General features: G+C 51.5%; 1 protein-coding gene across 1 annotated transcript in view; it reads right to left on the reverse strand.

The window, feature by feature from the left end:
* Window positions 1–21,553, reverse strand: part of Rab11fip4 (RAB11 family interacting protein 4) — a 105,284-nt gene that overhangs the window by 34,101 nt on the left and 49,630 nt on the right.

A 21,553-nucleotide genomic window follows, 5' to 3' on the forward strand; every position in this document is an offset into this window, starting at 1 on the left:
CGCCGGCCGAGGGCCCGGAGCAGGCAGAGGGGTCAGTGGTTTTGCAAAGATACTCCGATCTCCCTGGCCAGCACCGGGAGGGTGAAAGCGAATCCGCGAACTTCCCACTCCCGAGTCCAGGCTAGGTGCGTCCCGCGGCTGCCACTTACCTGGCATCCGGGAGCCGGCGGGGAGCGCATCCCCCGACCCGCAGCAGGTCCGGCCGCTGCAGATGAACAAGAAGCCGGCCGCTGGTCGAGTCGGGTCGGGCGGGGCGTGCGGGGACCTAGCCAGCACCGTGCACAGAAAACAATCCGGGAGGCGCGCTGCTCCGCACCAGTTGAAGCCGCCGGTCCCGCCCCCGCCCGTACCCGTTGCCGGGAGACCCGCGTGGGCCGAAGGGGCTCTTTGTATCAAAGCTGCCGTGACATCACGAGGCGCCCGGGCTCCCGGGGCTCAGGCGGCAGGGCCTCGCACAGGGGGCGGGTCCTGAGGCTTAGCGGCCTGGGAACCCGAGCCGCGGGGGCGGGGCCCAGGTAGCCCCGCCCACTCAAGGTAAGGGGCAGGTGGCGGAGGCGGTGGCCGCCAATGGCCACAGGGTCGGCGCCTCTGTGGGTGGAGCTTGTCTGAGCGCGCAGTTACTGCCACAGATCAAAGACCAGAGTTTAGACTTAACTCTCCGGGCCCGCAGTGCCATGTCCTTGTTTGATGTCACTACTCAAACTTAATCTCATTGCTGCGAGATTCAGGCAGCACTGTCCGGCTCAAACTCGTGAATTAAAAGCCTGCCGCAACCCACCACCAGCTGAAGTCTGTTTTGGAGTCCTACCCACAACTTTTTTTTTTCTTCATACCAAGCGAAAGCTATCCACAGCTAGCCCAGTTCCAAGATAGAAGTGGCAAGTATACAAGAAAGAATTCAAGCAAGATAGCAAATGTTAGGGCCTGTTTCCCTTCAAGTCAGTAGTGCTTTACATAACTGGAGGAAAGCCTGATTACCTTCCTGACCACCCCGATTACCCTCCTGACCAGCCTCAAGCCACCTTCTTTATACTCTACAAAGTGACACAAGCACTTGGGTATGGTTAGGATTGGCAAGGTAGCTTCACACACACACACACACACACACACACACTCATTCACACAGTCACACACACACACTCGCTCATACATAGACACTCTCACACACACACACAGACACTCACACAGAGACACACTCACACACACACAGACACACACACACACTCAACACTCACTCAGACACACACCTGCTGCTCTCTAGCTCAGCATTTCTAAACCTCTGAGCTGCAACCCCTTTGGAGTTGAATGACCCTTTCACAGGGGTCACATATCAGATACTTATATTACAATTCACAACAGTAGCAAAATTATATTGGGAAGTAGTAATGAAAATAATGTTACAGTTGGAGGTCACCACAGCATGATGAACCCTGTTAAAGGGTCACAATATCAAGAAGATTGAGAATTACTGCTCTGGCCCTTTTCTCTCAACTTCTTTCTCACCCACTGTGTGTGAGCAATAAATTCCCACTGGCCAAAGCCCAGTAGAGTGGGCTTTGCATAGACAGCCTTAGGTCTCAAGTTAGGTCTGTGAGAGTGGGAAATTCCATCTTGCAAAGCTTTCTCTGAACTTGTGTCTTGTAGTTTCTACACGACCTTTGGAACTGTGTACAGATGCCACAGACAGTGTCTCACACTGTCTCAGTCCAGACTCCGCCCTAGACATTCATGGTCAATGAACTGTCTCTTGGCTTTGGGGGACAGCAGACCTGGGGTTGAGTCCTGTTTGTCAGCTACTTGACCTAGGAATTTCCATAAGTTTTGAGACTCAGTTCGTCAGAAGGGGACACTACAGGCCGTCTCCCTTGGTGGCTGTGTGCCCTCTCATGGTGAGCACACTGCATGTTAAGCCCCAGGCAAAGGTGAGACTCTTGGGTGCTTGGCTCTGAGACCTGAGCTCGGGGGTCTCCAGTGGTTTTGGCGTGGCTACGTCCAGGTGATCGATCTTGGTTTCTCCTCATTGGTTCCAAGGTCCATATTCTGAACTACTTCCAGGAAGCAGGACTTGAGGAAGTCATGCCTTCCGGGAATCTGCAGTCATTCAAAAGTGAGACCTGGCAGCACCCCCCACTCCCCAGCTCACCCTGCGGCACGGAGCTCTAGTTAAGCACTTTTTTCCTGATTTTCCCCCTCAGATGCCATGGTTAAGAACTCTAGAGAGTGGGTGGGGGCAGTGGGGCCCTTTTTACTTTTCTCACAGGAAGTGGGTTAGGTTATTATCCTAAAAGCCAAATTGAATTGGATATGGTAGTTTATGCCGGTAACCCCAACAGAGTCAGAGGCCAGGGGATTGCTATGAGTTTGAGGACAGTCTGTGCTACAAAGTGAGACCTTTTCCCAAGAAAAATCACCAAGAGGCACAGTGATGGACCTGCTCAGACTCACTGCACATTGCTACAGCCTCTGTTTGCCACCAGGAAGTTGCCCAATGTGCTGGGGCCTCAGTTTCTTCCTCTATAAAATAGAAATAAGACACTTCCTCTTTCAGGTGTGAGGTTCGAGTGAAACAGTGCAGTACCTGTGCAGAGCTGTGCTTGTCACAGTGCAGCATTCCTACAACAGCTCCCTTTACCCCAGCTCTCGCCAGCTGTCTAACTCAGCGTCAGGCCTCAGAACCAAGGGCCGTGGCTAAAAGACCCTACAATTTTAATCCACCTGCACAGTCAAAAGAACAGTGGTTGGCATTTTAGACTAGACCCGTGATTTAAAAGAATTTTTTTCAAGACACAGTTTCTCTGTGTAGACCATGCTGGCTTTGAACTTGGCTATCTACCCACCTCTGCCTCCATAACGCTGAGATTAAAGGTGTGCACCACCACCACCTGGCCATCTTAATCATTGGGAATTAAATTGTGGGAACATTTAAAAATGTTGGGAACAGAATAAAACACACACACACACACACACACACACACACACACACACACACTCACTCTTAGCACGGAGTCTGAGAGAAAGCAGGCACTCAGTAAATAGAAGTCATAACTAAACTATGTGAAGGGTTAATACTGAGAAAGCTTCAGACAGCCTGAGAAACTCTGCGGGAAGATTGAACAACTCTCCCTGGGCTCCGGAGAAGGAGTCAACCTGCCAGGAGAACTCCTGGTACAGATGCCAATATGATAAGGACCTCTGCCAACATTTGCGACCTTGAGAAAGCGGAAAATAGATCTGTGGACAAGAATCTTCCCACTCTAGAATTCCCTTCTCTGCCCTATAAGGCCCAAGCCCCCTACACCCTGGTGCAGAGTTTCCACTGCACTCCCTGATTCTTCCGATTAAAGAACAATTCTGCTCCTGCAGAGAGGTCGGCTCCTCATGCAGAGCCCTATCCACACCGTGCAAACACTATCTTTATGCAAGGGGTTGAGTGGAGAGCAGGGAGGAACGGAAGGGCTTGTGGGAGAATCTTCCCCTATGTCCAGGAGAGGCCTGCCACCTACCAGCTGGGTTCAGGGGAGCCAACGATGTTGAGGTGGAGGTGCTGACTGGATTGAGTTGCTTTAAGGACTGAACAACATGTGGGGACCCGAGAGTTAAGGGCAAACCTCTGTGGCCCTGGTTCAAATGGGGGTAAAGGCTGTGAAGCTTTGTGTAAGCCCACCACTTGGGCGGTAGAGGCAGGAGGATAAAGAGTTCAAGGCCATCCTCAGCTAGATAGGGAGTGTAAAGCCAGTTGAGGCTACCCTGTACCCTAAATCAGAAAACAAAGAAAACTATAGCAAAACAACCCACAGCAACAGCAAAACACCTAAAATGTGTGGAGGCAGATGCCTATCCGCCCAGTTCTTGGAAGATGGGGGCAGAGCCTCAGCTACATTGAGTCTAGCCTGTGCTACATAATATTGTTGCAAAACAGCAATAAAGCTTGTTATAGTGGTGCGTGCCTTTAATCCCAGCACTCTTGACTCAGACGCTCGTGGTCGCTCATGGTCTCTGGGAGTTCAAGGCCAGTCTGGTTTATGTAGGAATTCCAGGCCAGCCAAGGTTGCACCATGAGACTGTCTCAAATGAAGGTTGAATGAGTTAGCAGAAAATTGCTGGGGATGTTGCACTAGTGGAAGACATCTTATCTAGCAAACCCAAAGCCCAGGGTTCGATACCCAGAACCGTACAGAGAAAGTACCCAAGAGTGAGCTAGCAGGAAGTATAGTTCTGCCCCTGCCCTGAGACTGGGGACATCAGGTGTCTTTAGTTAGCATTCCTTGGTCCCTTAGGTGTGGCTGTGTTTTACAAACTGTGACATCAATCCCATCAAACCACATTTAGGTAGAAAACTATGGGTAAACAGCTCCTGTATTGTCTGTTCCCTTTTCTGCGCAGGAGGACCCCGGAGGCTCAGAGATAACTGGGACTACTCTCAAAACCACTCAGTCTATTAAGCAGGGCCTAAGGCTACCTGCCAGTAGAACCCAGGTCTCCTTCCTGCTCTGTTGGATGGAAGACGGGTGGGGGCAGGGAGTAGCAGGGAGTTAGTTCTTGGTTTTACCTTGCTAGCCCAGTGGCTTGAGTCTCCTAAGGGATCTGATTTGCTTTTTGAGGAGAAAAGAACAACATTCAAAACAAACCCTCTTCCAGAGAATGTATCCAAGAATAACTTTCAGATGGCCCGGCCACTCTGAAAGATCGATTCTTTCTTTTTTTTTTTTTTGGTTCTTTTTTTCGGAGCTGGGGACCGAACCCAGGGCCTTGCGCTTCCTAGGCAAGCACTCTACCACTGAGCTAAATCCCCAACCCCAATCGATTCTTTCTGTCATGGGGACTGACTTTCCTGTGGGTGTGGGTACACCACCGTCCCATGAAGTCAGATGCCAGAGTTGGTTGAAGCTGACAGAGAAAAGTGTCAGCAAGCAAGACTCCTGCCCTCCAGAACCGCATGGTCATTTGTGTGGTGTAGGTGGGAACGGTCAGTTCTTAGGTAAGCACACCCTCCTGACCTATAATGATGTTTCCTCCCACTGCCAGCACCCAGTGGCTCGCCCAGCGCTGGATGCAGGAAAGGGGCGCATTACTCAGTGTTAGCATTACCCAAGCAGCTGATGCTTACCAACCTTAGCTGAGTGAACAGACAAAGAACACCTGAGGGTCAACACTGAATAGAAAACCACCACCTAAGTCTGGCCCCAGAGGGGCTCTCAATCTGGGTTCTTGAATACTTGAATATCCCTTGGGTTCTGTGGAGACCCTGCCTGAGACAAAACCTCCTAAGACAAAAACTGATGAGAGAGAGAGAGAGAGAGAGAGAGAGAGAGAGAGAGAGAGAGAGAGAGAGAGAAGCTCCGTGGTTAAGAGTGCGTACAACTCCTTACAATACCCTAGTTCAGCCCATTCAGAGCCTGCCCCACATGTGGCTCATACATATACAGTCACCAAACTAGATAAGATGGATGAAGCAAAGAAGTGCAGGCTACAGGAACCGGATGTAGATCTTTCCTGAGAGACACAGCCAGAATATGGCAAATATATAAGCGAATGCCAGCAGCAAACCACTGAACTGAGAATGGGACCCCCGGTAAAGGAATCAGAGAAAGGACTGAAAGAGCTTGAAGGGGCTTGAGACGCCATATGAACAACAATGCCAAGCAACCAGAGCTTCCAGGGACTAAGCCACTACCCAAAGACTATACATGGACTGACCCTGGGCTCCATCCGCATAGGTAGCAATGAATATCCTAGTAAGAGCACCAGTGGAAGTGGAAGCCCTTGGTCCTGCCAAGACTGAACCCCCAGTGAACAGGATTGTTGGGGGGAGGGCGGTAATAGGGGGAGGATGGGGAGGGGAACACCCATATAGAAGGGAAGGGGGAGGGGTTAGGGGGACGTTGGCCTGGAAACCGGGAAAGGTAATAACAATTGAAATGTCAATAAGAAATACCCAATTTAATAAAGATGGAGAAAATAAAAAAAAGACCATAGTTCAGTTCCCAGCACCTACATCAGAAAGTTTACAACTATCTGTAACTCCAGATCCACGGGATCTGATGTCCTCTTCTAAACTCTGAAGGCATCTGTGCTCACATACACATACACACGCACACGCATATGCATACATATACATGCACACATATACACACACACATACATAAACATATACATATGCACACATATACACATACTTTAAAATAAAATGCCAGGTGATAGTGGTGCACAACTTTGATCCCAGTACACAGGAGGCAGAGGCAGGCGGATCTCTGTGAGTTTGAGGCCAGCCTGGTCTACAGAGAGATGCCTAAGACAGCCAGACTACACGGAGAAACCTTAGCTGGAAAAACCAAATAAATAAAAGAGTTCATTCACTAAGTTGCCTCTGACTTCTGCAAGCCAGCTAGCATCATGCACCACTTACAGAGATAACAAAAAAAAATAAACAAATGGCCAACAAAATAGCTCATCTAGTGGAGTCACTTGTCAGTTGCCACTAAGCCTGATGACCTGAGTTCAATCCTTGGATCGTACAAGATGGTCTCCAAAAAAACTGTTCTCTGATCTCCACACACACTAAATAAGTGTAATAAAAGTTAAAAAAGATGGTCTGGAGAGATAGCTCAGTGGTTAAGAGGACTGACTGCTCTTCCAGAGGACCTGAGTTCAAATCCCAGCAATGACATGGTGGCTCACAGCCATCTGTGATGAGATCTGATGCCCTCTTCTGGTGTGTCTGAAGACAGCTACAGTGTACTTATATAATAAGTACATCTTTTAAAAAAAGTTAAAAATAATTTTTTTGACACAGAGTCTCTCTACATATCCCTGGCTGTCCTGTTGATCAGGCTGGCCTCAAACTTTGCCTCTCAAATGCTGGGATCGAAGGCGTGTGCCACCACACCTGGCTAAAACATTTCTTAAGATTGAAAAGCATGAGTTTCCCTCTGTCTACTTAGCATACGGTCCTTCCATGTGAGGCCACATTTACAACCTCTCCTCCAGCGTAACCACACCCAAAAGCAGCTCCAAGTCAGGAATGGCTTCACTCCTTCCTGCTGTCTGTCCAGTTTACCTGTGACAGCCAGGATCCTCGCCAGGCTTCCTCCTCCCCCTCCCAGTCCAGCGCTCTCCATGACAGACATCAGTCATTAACTAGAAATGTCAATATCAGTCACACTGGGCCACATGAGCAGGTTGCTGCTGTCAACAGGCACAACCTGGACACGACTCCTGTTCAGTACAGTGCCACTGTGCAGGAATGTCACTGTGCAGCAAAGCCTGCTGGGACTGTACCACATGCTCTTGTCCTTTGTCACCTCTCTCCAGTTTCCTAGAGCACACACTTAGAAAGTGTCAGCTGGGACTTAAGTCTCAGCTTCTAGTCTCAGAGCACAGTGGATGCACCACAATGGCACAGTGGCCCAGGAAAGGGAAAGAGGTACAAGTGGGCAGGCAGGAGCCTAAGTGGCAGCCACCCCAAGTGACCTATCACACCAAAGGAAAGTCATGTCCAATCAGCAACTCAGGAAACCTGGGAAGCCTTGGGAGCCTGAACCCTTCCTTTCTAGCAGGTTTGTGCCAGGGACTGTACAATGTCTTCTTCCTGGGAAGCAGGAGTTCTCCTTGTTCCCGCTCCCATCCTTGATGGGCTTTCCCAGATCCACAAGCCTCCCCTGAAAGGCTGGTGCTGGACAGCATAGGCGAGGATTCCTCCACCCCACACCCTGTGCTACACCAGGAATGGATCCTGCAATAGGCCTCTGTCCTCCGCAGCGTCAGGGCCTCGGGCCAGCTCCTTCCTAATGCCCGGCTGGATCCTGTGCAGATCGGGTGGCACCAGGTCCTCAGGCAGGCAACTCCATTTTCTTTCTTCCTCCTTCCCCTCCTCCCCCTCCTTCTTTTGAGACAGGGGTTCACTTTGTAATTCTAGCTAGCCTAGAAGCTCGATATATAGATGACACAAAGTTAGCCCCTAGTGCAGAGAGAGAGAGAGAGAGAGAGAGAGAGAGAGAGAGAGAGAGAGAGAGAGAGAGAGAAACTGCCTTCCTCTGCCTCCTGAGTGCTGGGATTAAAGGCGCACACACCACCCTGAGCCTACAGCTCCAGCCCACAGGAGGACTGAGTTTTCTTAGCCATTTAAACCTGACAGGAGGAGACGATGGTGAGAGAAGCCAAGCTTCCTCTTTGACATACATCTTTGAGTCATGCAGTCACCCAAGAAGGGGTGTCTGGGGAAGGAAAGGGAACAAGGTTCCCTTTGATTCAGAATTGGGAGGACCATGAGGGAACTTGTTTTCTCTGGTGACATCAGGTAACTGCTCGCCGCACCCAGGACAGTGTAAATACTTCTCTTCCCAGACTCCTCATCTCTCACTTTCCCCTAGACCGGGTCGTCAGGATAGGTCACCCCACCCAGAGAAATTCACCGCCAACTTCTAGAGAATTCACAATGGCTGGTAAGGCAGTGGTTCCTGACCTGCGTGGCTCGCTAAACCACTATGCAGGTGAGGAGGAAAGCCTTGATGCCTGCCCCGCTTTGGGCTCACTGCTGGCAATGGGCATGACCACATGGTCATGGGCAAGGGCACCGTTTGCTCCTGTGCTCCTTCCTAATGGGTGAAGACCTGCTACATGCCAGACGCTGTTGTGGATCTTATGGGTACAGCTGTGAGCAGTACGAGTCTCGGCTGGATGCTGTGGAACTGGCACTGTATCAGGGTAGTCAGCTGATAAAGCGAGCACGGGCTCTGAAGAAAATGACGGTGGCTAGCCGGGGCTACACTGAGTGCTGGGGCTACAGTGGAAGACCCCATCTCAAAAAGAGTAACAGCAAAAACAGCACATAAAAGGAGGGGGAGGGGAAGGGAGGGGGAGGGGAAGGGAAGGGGAGGGAAGGGAAGGGAAGGGGGAGGGGCAAGGGAAGAGGAGGGGAAGGGAGGCTCTAGGGTGTGAAGACTTATCAATGATTGATTTTTGCATCTGGAAATGGTCACTGTCAACCTGCTTGCTACCCGAAAGCTATAACTCTGCCAGCATCAGGGGCTGTCGCCAGCCTCTTTCCCCTCAGTTCAGTGTTGGCAGAGGCCAGGCTTCTATACCTCAGGCTCCACTTTCAAGACCCCTGCCTTTCATCATCACAACCACCACGGGGCCAGGGCTGGGCACGTGGCTCCTCACCCTCTCCATGCAGCCACCACCACGGGGTGTTAGGTCTGGGAAGCGTGAGTCTCCAGTCTCCAGGCCTGGCTCAGCTGTACAATGGCCCAGGGCAAACAAGTGTAACATCCCCTGACTAAGAGCCTCAAAGGGCTGGAGTGTAGCTCAGGACAGAGTACTTCCTAGCATGTGCAAGGCTCTGGATTCAATCCCCAGTTTTCCAGAACAGAGGGGGTGGGTGGGTGGGGGGATGAATTGTCCCTAAAGAGATGACAGTGTCCAAAAGAAAAAAAAATGGCTCACCCACAATCACAGAGCTTAGTCGAGGCAACTGGGAGCAAACTGGAAAACTGCTTTATTATCAGACGTGTGGTCGCTTCTGGCTATTGGGAAGTCTGTTTACCCTGTAAAACTCTGCCACAGTGTGACCTCCAGGTAACGAGTCCCCTACGCCTCAGCATAAGATCTGCTGCCGTGAGGAGCACGCCGGATGTTGGCCTTGTTTAGGTCCCCACCAGGCTGCAATTCCTGAGGACAAGGTCCACGTCTCTGGTGGTCTTTGACTTCTTACGTGTGTGCATACAGTGGCCTGAGGATCACTCACACAGCATGAAGAGCAGAGGGTCCACCTGGGTGTGGGTAGCAGAGCCTTTTGAAGAATCCCTAAGACACACATATATCTGTTTGGTCTTTGCTGTGTAACCCAGGCTGGTGGCAAACCTGTGACGACCCCCTGTCTCTACTTCCTGAGTGCAGCAGGCATTCGATGCCCAGCCCTGAGACACGCAGCAAAGAGAGACAGCTGAGCGTCAAAGAGGCCGCCTTCAAGACCCAACACCTTTTTCCCAGAACAGATCTGAGGAGACCTCCTCTACCCCATGGAACCTGGACCACATGAAGTGATCATTTCCTATGGGTTTTTTTGCTGTTTTCTGAGACAAGGTTTCTCTGGGTAGTCTCGGCTGGCTGGGAACTTGCTATGTAGCCCAGCCTGGCCTCCAATTCATAGAGATCACCAGCCTCTGCCTCCCAGGTGCTGGATTAGAGGGCGTCACCACCACGCCCAGTCTCCTGCAGCTGATTCTTATTAAGAACCATTAATTATTTCTGGTCTGCTGTGTGTCTCCCTCACCACACTGCTCACCAGCCACACAGCCACTGTTGTAGGATCCATACTACAGACGGGGAGCAAAGGACGACCCTGTGTGGGAGCTGAGACCCCTCTTCAGGTCTGCCTGGGCCAGGAAGTGGCTCGCTACTCTCTCCATCACCTGTTCAGAGGTGACCACTGTCCGGCATGGCCACTTTGCACCAGGTCTTGGGGATTCGCCTACATGTGCCTCAGCTCTGTTTACTCTTAGTTCCTTCTCAGACCTGTGGTCAGGCTAGGTTCTCTGCTGCGTCACCCCAAGAGCTGCTGTGATACCCCTTGGCATGTTCCTGTCCTTCCTGGTTCTCTGCCTCATTCTCAGTACAAAGAAGTCTTCTGCGAGGGACACTCCAGGAAACACACACATACCTACTTCTGGATATGGATGAGCGTAGACAGTGATTATTCTGGTCAGAACACACTAAAAGGCTTATAATTCCACTTTGAAAGCAAACAAATCCCTCAAAATTGTCTCCCCAAATCATCTCAGTGGAAAATGCCCCCAAGCCACAGCAGACACGTGATACCAGCAGGCCTGCAGGCCCAGAACTGCAGAGCCCCTGGAGCCTAGGATCCAGCATCCATCCGTCCGTCCGTAAGGCAGAGAGCCTGGGGAGCCTCCAGGAGGGCCCACTGCCACCAGCTTACTTGGGCCTCCCCAGTCCATCCCTGGATAAACAGAAGGCCACAGCAGCAGATGGACCGGCTGGCCTCTCCTCTCGGCACACACACAAGCTCTTTGTGGCTTCACTGCCAGGGCTGGGCTCAGCAAAGGAAAACCAAAGGCGCCTGGCCGCAGGACACTGGGCCACTGTTCTTCCTACTTCAGGAGAAACCACAGCCCGGGGCTGAAGGAGCCAGTGTTCAGGTGGAAACTGGAGAGGCTGAGCCCAGAGGAGGCTGGTTGGGGGTTGCCCTAAAAAAGAGGCTGTTTTCAGGCCAAGCTTCCTGCTATCCCAACTTAACCACAAGGCTACAGTCATAGGGCGAAGCCCCTGGCATCCAATCTGCTCAGACTCAGCCCCAGCCAGCCTGTTGCTGACCACCTGAAGTTTAGTAGCTCTGACCTACACAACAGGGTTGACGGCAGTTCATCCCCCTGCCCTGGTTACTTTGTCTTGGCTCTCTTTGGTCTTTCCCGGCTGAACCGTTTCTCCTGCTCATTTGTTTGTTTCTTGAGGCAGGGCCGTGTGCATTCCAGGCTGGTTTTAAATTGGATAGATGCTGTGCGATCCTGAACTTCTATGCTCCGGCTTCCACCTCGTGAGTGTCAGGGTGACAGATACGCACTACCACATCCAGTTTTACGTGGTCCTAACAACCAAACCCTAGAGTCTCACGCACGCTGGCCACGCACTCTGCCAAATGAGCTACACCCCCTGCCTGTTTTGTTTTTATTATCGTCATCCTGTTTGGTTAAAACAGGCCTTTTAAGTCCTGACCCTCCTGCTGCAGCCTCCCAGAGTGCTGAAGTTACAGGTACACACCCCGGTATCCAGCCCTTAGTGTTATTTGCAGTGGCTGCGTTCTATATAAAGTCTGAATCGGTGAATAATGGCCCGGCATTCCTCAACACCCCAGCCCCTGAAGATACAGGCTTCCCCTTGTGACTGCCTCTGCTCTAAATATGGTTCACCTTGTCCTCTTGTGTGTGTGTGTGTGTATGTGTGTGTGTGTGTGTGTGTGTGTGTTTGCACACTCATGCCTTGCCTACTATATTGTGGGTCAGCAAGATGGCTCCAGTGGGTAAAGGTGCTTGCTGCCAAGTCTGACAGCCTGAGTTCAATCCCTAGGACTTACACAGTAGGAAAAAAAACCTAATCCCATACAACAATGCCAAGCAACCAGAGCTTCCAGGACTAAGCCACTACTTAAAGACTATACATGGACTGACCCTGGACTCTGACCTCATAGGTAGCAATGAATATCCTAGTAAGAGCACCAGTGGAAGGGGAAGCCCTGGGTCCTGCTAAGACTGAACCCCCAGTGAACTAGACTGTTGGGGGAGGGCGGCAATGGGGGAGGATAGGGAGGAACACCATAAAGAAGGGAGGAGAGGGATTAGGGGGATGTTTGCCCGGAAACCGGGAAAGGGAATAACACTCGAAATGTATGTAAGAAATACTCAAGTTAATAAAAAAACAAAACAAAACAAAAATACCTAATCCCAAAAAGTTGTTCTCTGCTCTTTACATGTGCACTGAGGCAAGAGGCAAGAGCATGCATACACACACACACACACACACACACACACACACACACACATATATATATAACAATGGCTACTCTAATGGAATAATTACTATCATGTCATACCCTCCCCTCTTCTTCTAGCTCTACCCCAAAAGATTCACTACCATCAGTTACAGCCCGAAGCTGTGCATTTGCTCCATAAACTTGTTTGTCCTCCCTGTCTGCTGCGTAGCACCCCTGACCTCCCTCTCTCCGTGCCACCCCCATTCCTGGGAACCATTCTATTGTCTATGTCTACATGGCTGACCTTTTCTTGTTATGGCGCTGGGGACTGAACACAGGATCTCAAGCTGTTCTACAGTCAAGCTATACCCTAGCCTTTAAAATGTCTTAAACAAATTTATTATTATTTTTAACTACATGTGTGTGCCTGTGTGTGGGTAGGGACACAGGAGTTCCAGTCAACCAGAAGCACCAGGTTTACAGGCTGTGAGCTACCTGACTTGAATGCTGGGAACCACGCTCAGGTCCTCTGCGAGAGCAGCAACTGCTCTTCACCACTGAGCCACCCCACCAGCTCCCTTTAAAAATAATGGTAGGTGTCTGTGGGTTGGAGGACCATGCAGTGTTTTCTTTCCAGATGAAGCTCTATAATGATGACCATGACTTGGCTTTCAAGGCCTAGTGTGACCACCATGTTTGCTCTTGGGACTCCCTCACCAACAGACCTGGCCCAAGTGCTCGGCACAGACGTCCAAGGTCTGGCCTGCCCAGTGAAGCACTCGCCCTGTCTGACCTCAGACCTGGCCTCAGACAAGGAAGTCTTTCCCTACTTCAGGCTCAGCATCTAGCCACCCGATTTCCATGCAAATCCAGGCACAGCCTATAGACTTTGTGACCAACATGAGTTCGGGGCAAGGGGCTCTCTACTTGGCCAGTGACAGAGTTTGGGGACTTTTGTCTTTCTATCTAGTGCCTCATACTCCCATCTATAAAATAGGAATAAAAGTACTTAGGGTCAGGCTCCAAACACATGATGGTGGCTGGCATAGCATCTGTCCCCATGCTGCCCAGGCCACCTGCTAGGTCAGTCCTTCCTCACAGCAGATCATAACAGCTACTGTCAACTTCTGCTGGGCCCATGGGAACCAGGCAGACGCTCGCTCCTTCAGTACTGTTTGTTGGGCCTCCTACTTGGGCTCTCTCTGCTTGCTTTTAAGCTTTTAAACTCGCTTTATGGCCGGAGTGCACGTGTGTCTCTTTGTGTGCGTCTGCAGGCCTCAGAGGGAAGGAGCACTAGAACCTAAGGCACCCTTCCAAGGAGAAAGAAATGTGGGAGAGCCAGTGCACCAGGAGAGGGATGCTATTTGGGGCTACTGGACAGAGGGAAGTCACTGCACCAGCACCAACATGCACCGAGGACCACAGGAAGGTTGCTTGAGGCTGAGAGACCCTCCCTGGTCCACCAGGCAGGGTGCAGCTAGCGCATTTGCAGTGCAACTTTTCCAAGCCTCAACTCCTAGACCTTCGAGAGCTCGAGAGAGGCCCTGCCAGGCTGTTCACATGCAATTCTAATACGTGATGCTGTGCCTTGCTTTCAAAGGGCTTCAGGACCCAGCTAACCTGAGTATACAGCATTCTTTCCATTTCACAGATAAAAAAAAGCTGAGACGCTGAAAGATTGGCCCAGGGTCAGGATGCTGACCTGCCTGACTCCACCTTGCATAACCCTTCCAAGTCCAGCAGAAGGTCAGCTGGGTAAGGTTAGCATATGGCTACCCAAGAGGCAGCTTTGTAGCTATGAGCTTCTGTGAAGAGGGAAGGAGAACCTCTGATCAGAAGGGTGCCCCAAGTCCAGAGTCTCAGGCATTCGGCATCAGGATCCTGTAAGATATGAGCCCGGCTCCTACCCCAGGTGTACTCTTCCAGTTTCTAGACCAGCTCACCCTAAATAAACCTGCTTTCTGCCGCCTTCCCCCTCCTGGGCCCCTCTTTCGGGGCCCCATGGCCCAGTCCGTGTCTAAGAATACCAGGCTAGGGCAAACAAGAGCTGGCATGCTCGCCCGAGGACAGGCTCTCCCTTGGCCGTTTTGCAAAGGGCCTGTTTTGGCGGCCCAGGCATTCAGTTTCCTTCATTAGAATGGGCCCCGAGCTGGCTGCCACTGACCTCTGGACCCATTCCATCAGAGAAGGGATGAAAGCAGAGAAAGGTCCCAAAGGAGCTGCCCTTCCCCAGCAGCGGGGACAGAGGTCTGAGTGGGTGCAGCGTTGGACACTCCACAGGCAACGAGAGAGGCAGGACACAAAGCCCTTTCTGAGGGCCATCAGGGACACAAAGGTGGCCCTCAAGCAAACACAGCAGGAGAACCAGTCAGAGGAGAGAATTAAGGCGGGGAGAAAGTGAGACCCTAAGAGCAGCAGCTTTTCTGGAACACTCAGGAGCAGAGGCAAAAATAAGAACAGGGTCCTGGTGGCACCCACCCAGCGCCAGACAGTGGAGCGGGTGAGGTTCACAGACTGCCTAGACCAAAGACAAAGATTCCAAGTGTGAATTCTTCCAGAAACTCGGGGAGGTTCTGCGTGCCGGTGCACATTAGCATAACAAACGCTGAGCTTTCTAGACTGAGGGTGGCAGCTTCGCCTGGGGTCTCATGTCCCTGAGGGACATTTAGACCTAGGGAAGTGGGAAGCAGAGGGTTGCTCCTCTCTCTCTCTCTCTCTCTCTCTCTCTCTCTCTCTCTCTCTCTCTCTCTCTCTCTCTCTCTCCACCTGTTTTCTCCGGTCTGCCTAATGGGATTGGGAATTTATCAGAAACTACAGTGTGTGGCCAGAATGGAGTAGAGTGTGGAGGGTCTTTTGAAGCCAAGCCGTGTGTAACCCACCAGCTGAAAAGGACTAACTGCGGCGGCTCACACCCACACAGGAGCTGCCTGTGAGAAGGGCACACGGCTGGCCAACCTCACCATCCGGTGGCTGGGTAACGTTGGAAAAATGTCTTCACCTCCCTCAACATCACTTTCATCCTGGACAATGGGCTCAACAAGCCAGGTCCTAGCAACTCAGAAGGCTGAGGCAATTCAAGGCTAACCTGGGCTACAGAGGGAGAGCCTGTCTCAGAACACCAAAATAAATAGATAAATATATTTTTTTTACTTATCATTTTAGGGGTTGGGAGATGACTTGGCAGGTTAAGAACACTTCTTCTTGCAGGGTTCCTGTGTTTGATTCCCAGAGCACATATGGTAGCTCACAAAGGGCTGTAACTGCAGTTCCAGGGGAACCTGGTGCCCTCGTGTGGTCTCCACAAGCACAGGAAACACACGTGGTGCACACATATGCAGGCAAAACACCCATACACAGAGAAATGGTTTTTTTATTCAAGTTTTAAAATAGGTATCTCGTGTAGCTCAGGTTAGTCTTGAACTTCTAGTCCTCCTGTCTCTCCCTCTCTAGCCCTGTGGATGCACCAGGCCTGGCTTCTATCAGGCTGGGGACTCAAAGTCAGGGATTCACTGAGTGTTAAGTAGGCTCTCTACCAACCGAGCTGCATCCCAGGGGCTAACATTTGCTTTAACAAAGCAAACCTTTGTGATGATACTTCCTGTGTGCTGGATACTAACATACACATGTCTTTACAACCTGCCTAACACAGGAGGTAGGCGGTCTTGCCCTCACCCCAAAGGTGAGAAAACACAAGTCACAAAACATGAGGCAGCAGACAAAGATGTGAACTGTGAACCAGGTGTCCAACTGGGACCATTGCTGCCTGCTCCCCCAGGACTGTCCTGTGCTGCTAAGTGCCTCTGACACTGAAAGCAGACTGGTCAGGGCTGGGAGGACTGAGACGTGAACTGCTGCATGAGAAACCAACCTGGGGATGGGTGGGAAAGCGTCCTCGGTGGTGTCTAAACCTGTGGTTGGTCCAAAGAACTTGTCAGGATCCTGATTCTCAAGTCGACCGGGGACTTGGGGGGAGTGAACATGGCCTGCAATCTGCACTCAGCCGGCTGACTCTGGCCAGGGTGTGAGGTCCGTGGGGTTGCTCTCAATGCTGTCCTTATTACAGCTGTCATGGGGACAGGGGAAGATCCCTGATCTAGCAGAGAGCAGAGCTGAAGGGAGCAGCCTTGAAGGAGTCTACAACCTCAGTTTCCCTCAGAGATGAAAGTGTCAGCCAAACCACTGGCCCATTCCCCGGCCCCATCACCTCTGTTCCTGGTGGCAAGCAGCAATACGATACTGCCCTTTGCTTACAGGCTCCCAGAGGGAGGAATAAAAATAAAACAACCCTGACAGTAGCAGCCGCCCTGTCAGGAGTGGGCCCACTCGGTGGAAAGGCTGCCTCCAGCTGCGGCTGGCAAAGTTATCTCGTCTTCTACACTGGCAGCACAGGACACAGGGCTCCTCCTAGCCACACTTACACACATGAAGAGACAATGGGGTAGTGGCCAGGCTGAGGAATCTAGCAAGGGAACAGATGAATCAGGGAAGGGAGCGTGCAGGGACCATTGCTCTGCAGCCATCTCTGACCTCCTGCATCATTGCCAACGTAAGAGCCCCAACAACTTCCTTGACTCCATCTAAGTGCCCAGTACTTGCCAGACTGGCACCTCCTTTATTTCTCTGCACACAGCCTTGGGTCACTGTGCCCATCCGAAAGCCAGGGAACTGAGACTCACTGGGGATCAGGGTAAGATAAGGCGGCACAGCTGACAAGGGACAGCGCTGGGGTGTATCCTACCCCTGCCTAGATGTCTGGAGTCCCCCTCCCAAGGGTGCTTGCTTTATAACAGGACCACGCCCTGATGGTTTCCCTTCCCTGATGCCTTGGGCTTTACAGATCTGGGGATGGTTCACTGGAGTCCTGAGCAGCAGAGGGCCGAGTGCAGAGCTGGCTTCATGATTAGGCTTGACCAGGGCTTTTGTTTGGGGTTCAAAAGTTAAGGCTGAGGGCCCAACAAGATGGCTCAGTAGGAGAAAGAGCTTGCTGTATAAACACGGAGACCTGTGTTTGATTCCTGGTGCTCATATAAAGGTGGAAGGAGAGAGCCCACTCCACCAAACTGTCCTCCGACTTGACAATTACACTGTGGCACATGGGCTCCACCTCCACACGACGCGCATACAAGCTGAGGCTCTGAAGGAGAATTTTCCAGGCCATGATGTAGGGTGAGTTATGACACCAGCTAGAACTGGAGTAGCATTACCCTGCTTCAGGCCTTGCCACCAGCCAGTGCTGGGGCCTTGAGACAGTCCCTTGTTTTTCCCCCGGCATTACTGGGCCTGTTCCAAGATTTCAAATTCAAACAGATCTGCCTAACCCTGTCTGGTGTGCACCCATCCATATAGCTGGGTGTACTTTAAAACCACCAAGGCAGCTTGGCAAACTCCCAATGACTGGTGAGACTGCAGATCAATTAAATCTGGAGGTTTTAAGACTCCCCAGTATATGTGACCTACTGGAGTGCCCAGCAGACGGGCATATGCACAACTTGCCTGGAGGTTAGAACATAGGAATTTGTGCATGTGCAGGCTGGGTGGTCTAATTAGCTACCAGGACACACACATGAATAAAAGCCACAGGGGGAGTGGCAAGGTCTGTGAATGTCCCAAAATGTGTTCCAGCGGAAAAGGGCCTCCCTGGTCAAGTCTGAGTGCAAACATTGTATGCCCTCCCTGTTCCTTTTAAGAGTTCTTGGTTTGTCAAGCTCCGAGGGGCTCTGTGCTGAGGAAACCAGTTTATCTCCTGCTTCTTAATGACCCCAGAGTGCCTAGTTCAGCCAAGTGCTTTGTAGTACCCCATGTCACTGTGGATGGTGTCTGAGTCAGGAACCAAGCCATGCTGGGGAGGGGTTTTATTGCCTTGTCTGTACTCCTGGGGTGGGAGTTGTGGGGGAGGGGACCAAGAACCTAGGGGTGAGGCTGCTTAAGGCTGGGGTGGGAAGGGAGCTTGTGAGCAGCAAGTAGCAGGGGAGGAAGAGTGAACCCCAGCTGGGAGCTGCAACATAGTGCTGTTTGCTATGGTTCCCCACTGGCTACTGTCTGCCATAAAAACACATGCATGGGTGTGCAAAGGCACACACGAGAACACACGAACAAGTACATGTGTGTGTACAAACATGCATGTATATGCACATACTGCTTGGTTTCTGTAGAAAACAGTCCTGGAGATAAAGCCACCTATAGCTAGTTGTAGGAGAAAAGTGGAGATGGCCAACAGGAACTAGAACTAAAATATGAATATTTATAGCTACCTACATTTCTTACACCATGCCTCAGTGTCAGGAGCCAGCACTCCCTGGATAACACTGAAAGGGCTCTAACCTCCTAGAAATATTCTATCCGTCCCAGGTGTCCTGCAAGATGGTGTCCATTTCACAGAATTGCTGAGGCTGGGGTTGCTAGTTCAAGGTTTTATTGGGAGCAGCAGGCTGGTAGGGAACCCTGCCCCTCCTCCCAGGACATGGCTGGTTACTCCCTGTAGCCAGCCCTAAAGTGAGAACTGCCCACTTTTCAAAAGCCAGGACAACACATACAGGTCTCCAGTGTTCTTTCTCCATTTGACCCAAAGACTAACTTCTTATTTATCTTTTTGCTATTGTTTTGAGACAAGTTCCTGTTTCCCAACCTGGACTGGCCAGGACCACCACACCCAGCCAAAGGCTGATCAATTGCAATGGGCACCTTACACATGAACTTGAAGTGCTCTACCCCAACCCCAGTCAGGATTAGATACTGGGCAGGACCTGGGGAGGCAGCAGCCGCTCATCCTGTTCAGGTTGGCACTGGGAATTCCTGCCTTTCATTCCTTCGGGAAGGTGCATCTTGAAGGTAAAAGTGGCCAGAAAGCAGGCGTGAGTTTTAGCGGTCACTCATTTTAATGTCCCCTCACCCCGCCGAGCTCTAAGGATCACAGGAGGCCACGGCAAAGGTCCAAGTGTCCCTGTGCCCTAAGGCCTGCCCATCATATGAGACAGGGTGTCCTGGTGCACAGGGGGGGCTGCTTCTGATCTGTCTGGAGCGCTGGCGAAGTCTGCTGGGGCAGAACCTGCCTCCAGTGAACACAGCAGAGGCAGAAGGAGGACTTCCTAGGAGAGGGAGGAGCACCAGTCTGCAGGTGGAGGACCTTGTTGCCAGAGACACTAAGTACCAGACAGGAGGCAGGGAAGCTATAGATGTGGCTTCTTGTCAAAGGGGCAGCTCAGGGCCCTTCATCTTTTCAATAAATATTCACCCAGTCCTACAGTGTCATTCATTCCTTAGGCACAAAGATGGACCAGAGATAGCCCTGGCCTTCCGAAACTCAGAATCTAGTGACTAATAACAATAAAAACAATTCTAATTGGATGGGCATTTTGTCGTGATTTCTCAAATAAGGATTCTGGCTACAGAGGCCAAGCGGTTTGCCCAGTGTCACACAGCCAACACATCTCACAGGCAGGATTCTCCTCCCAGGGGCCCTGTGTTTGTGGATGATATTTGTAGTGAGCTGAGGGAGGAGGACTTGAAGGGAAGGACTAGGGTAACGTCACATAGGAAGGATTTAGGCAAGACTAGGGGAGGCAGACTAGAGACAGGAAGTCAGCACAGGGCCTGTCACAACAGCCAGACAACCACCATGAAGGGGGGCTTGGCCTGGGACTGCTGCATGGGTTGTGTACTGCATCAGCTCTCAGGGTGGCCCAGGGTCCCACAGGCTGCAAGCCTAGCTCTTCCCTGCAGTTGTGTAGCCCAGGGGCTTTAGGAACAGACACACATGACCAGGAGTCTGGGGACAAGCCTTTCGGTCTCTAAGTAATCGCTGTCACCCAACCCCACGCTGTTATCACAAGTTTTGTTTCCTCCAGGGGAGGAAGGAGCTACTGAGACCCAGATGCATTGCACATCACGCCCTGAGCCCATTGGGTTTGCATTTCTACATCAAAGATTCTGACTGAAGGGGGTCCCAAGAGCCAATAAGGTGGGTCCCTAAAGCCATCCAAAGTCCTGAGGCACAGAGGCTCAGCAGACTTAGAGATGCCACCAAGACCTGAGTTTGACCCCAAGACCCACATGGTGAAAGGAGAAAACTCCTACAGTTTGTCCTCTGACGGCCATACGTGTATACACACACACACACACACACACACACACACACACACACACACACTCCCTTTCTGGAGTGTTTCTTATTCACTTCACAGTTTCCTGCTTCATAGCCAGACAAAGGTCTTCCAGTCAGGATCTCCGTCCAGGGGGCTTGGGGAGCGCTCTTCTCCCTTGTCACTTTCCCCAGGGGCTCCTGTGATGCGATGCTTAGGTTGTGGAACTAGGACAAGCTTTGCAAGTCCTTCAGAGCCCAGTTGTTCATTTCTCCCAGGCTGGGACAGAGGGTGAGGAGAGGCCTAGGATGCAGAGAAGCTGCAGGACAAGTGGAAAGGAGAAGACGACCCGGAGTCCTGGGTGCAGACAGGGTGAGTGACAATCCAGGCACTGAACACCAGATCTCTCAGACAAGTACCTTAGCTGTCAGTGTCTCGGCTTCCTCACAGTGCAGTGGGCACAACAGGCTGTACAGTGTAAGCAGAAGGGACGGGTGGTAGTCAGAGAACTTGGCTGTGGAAAGTGTGAGTACCTGGCTCACATGGCAAACATTCCAACAGCCCACCCTGCCCTGTGTTTGTCTCTTGCCAAGACCTGGCTTCCATGGGAAGGTACCCTATGCTGAGATGGAAACAGCAGGAAGTCAGGATGGAGAGAGATGGGAGACTGGAAGAGGAGGGAGGGAGAGAAAGCAGCTATAGTGCAAAATGTGTGGTTACCTAGTGAGGCCATTCAGCAAATGGACATTAGGTCCTGTACCTTCCAGGGGTACAGCCCTGAACAGTCAATCCATCTGGGTCTTCTGGGGGCTATGAGGTAACCCTTGCAACCTTTCATGGGGGAAATGGGAGGCAGTTGTCAGGAGGAGGGACTCACAGTGCTGATTTCCAGAAGCCAGGCCATGACGACTCGACTCGGGAGGCTGCAGGGTAAGGCCCTACAGTAGGATAGGGACCCTTCTGTTACTGGAGTTTGGGGATGGGCCAG

This window comes from Rattus rattus, chromosome 9 (genome assembly GCF_011064425.1).
Source record: "Rattus rattus isolate New Zealand chromosome 9, Rrattus_CSIRO_v1, whole genome shotgun sequence".
NCBI lineage: Eukaryota > Metazoa > Chordata > Mammalia > Rodentia > Muridae > Rattus > Rattus rattus.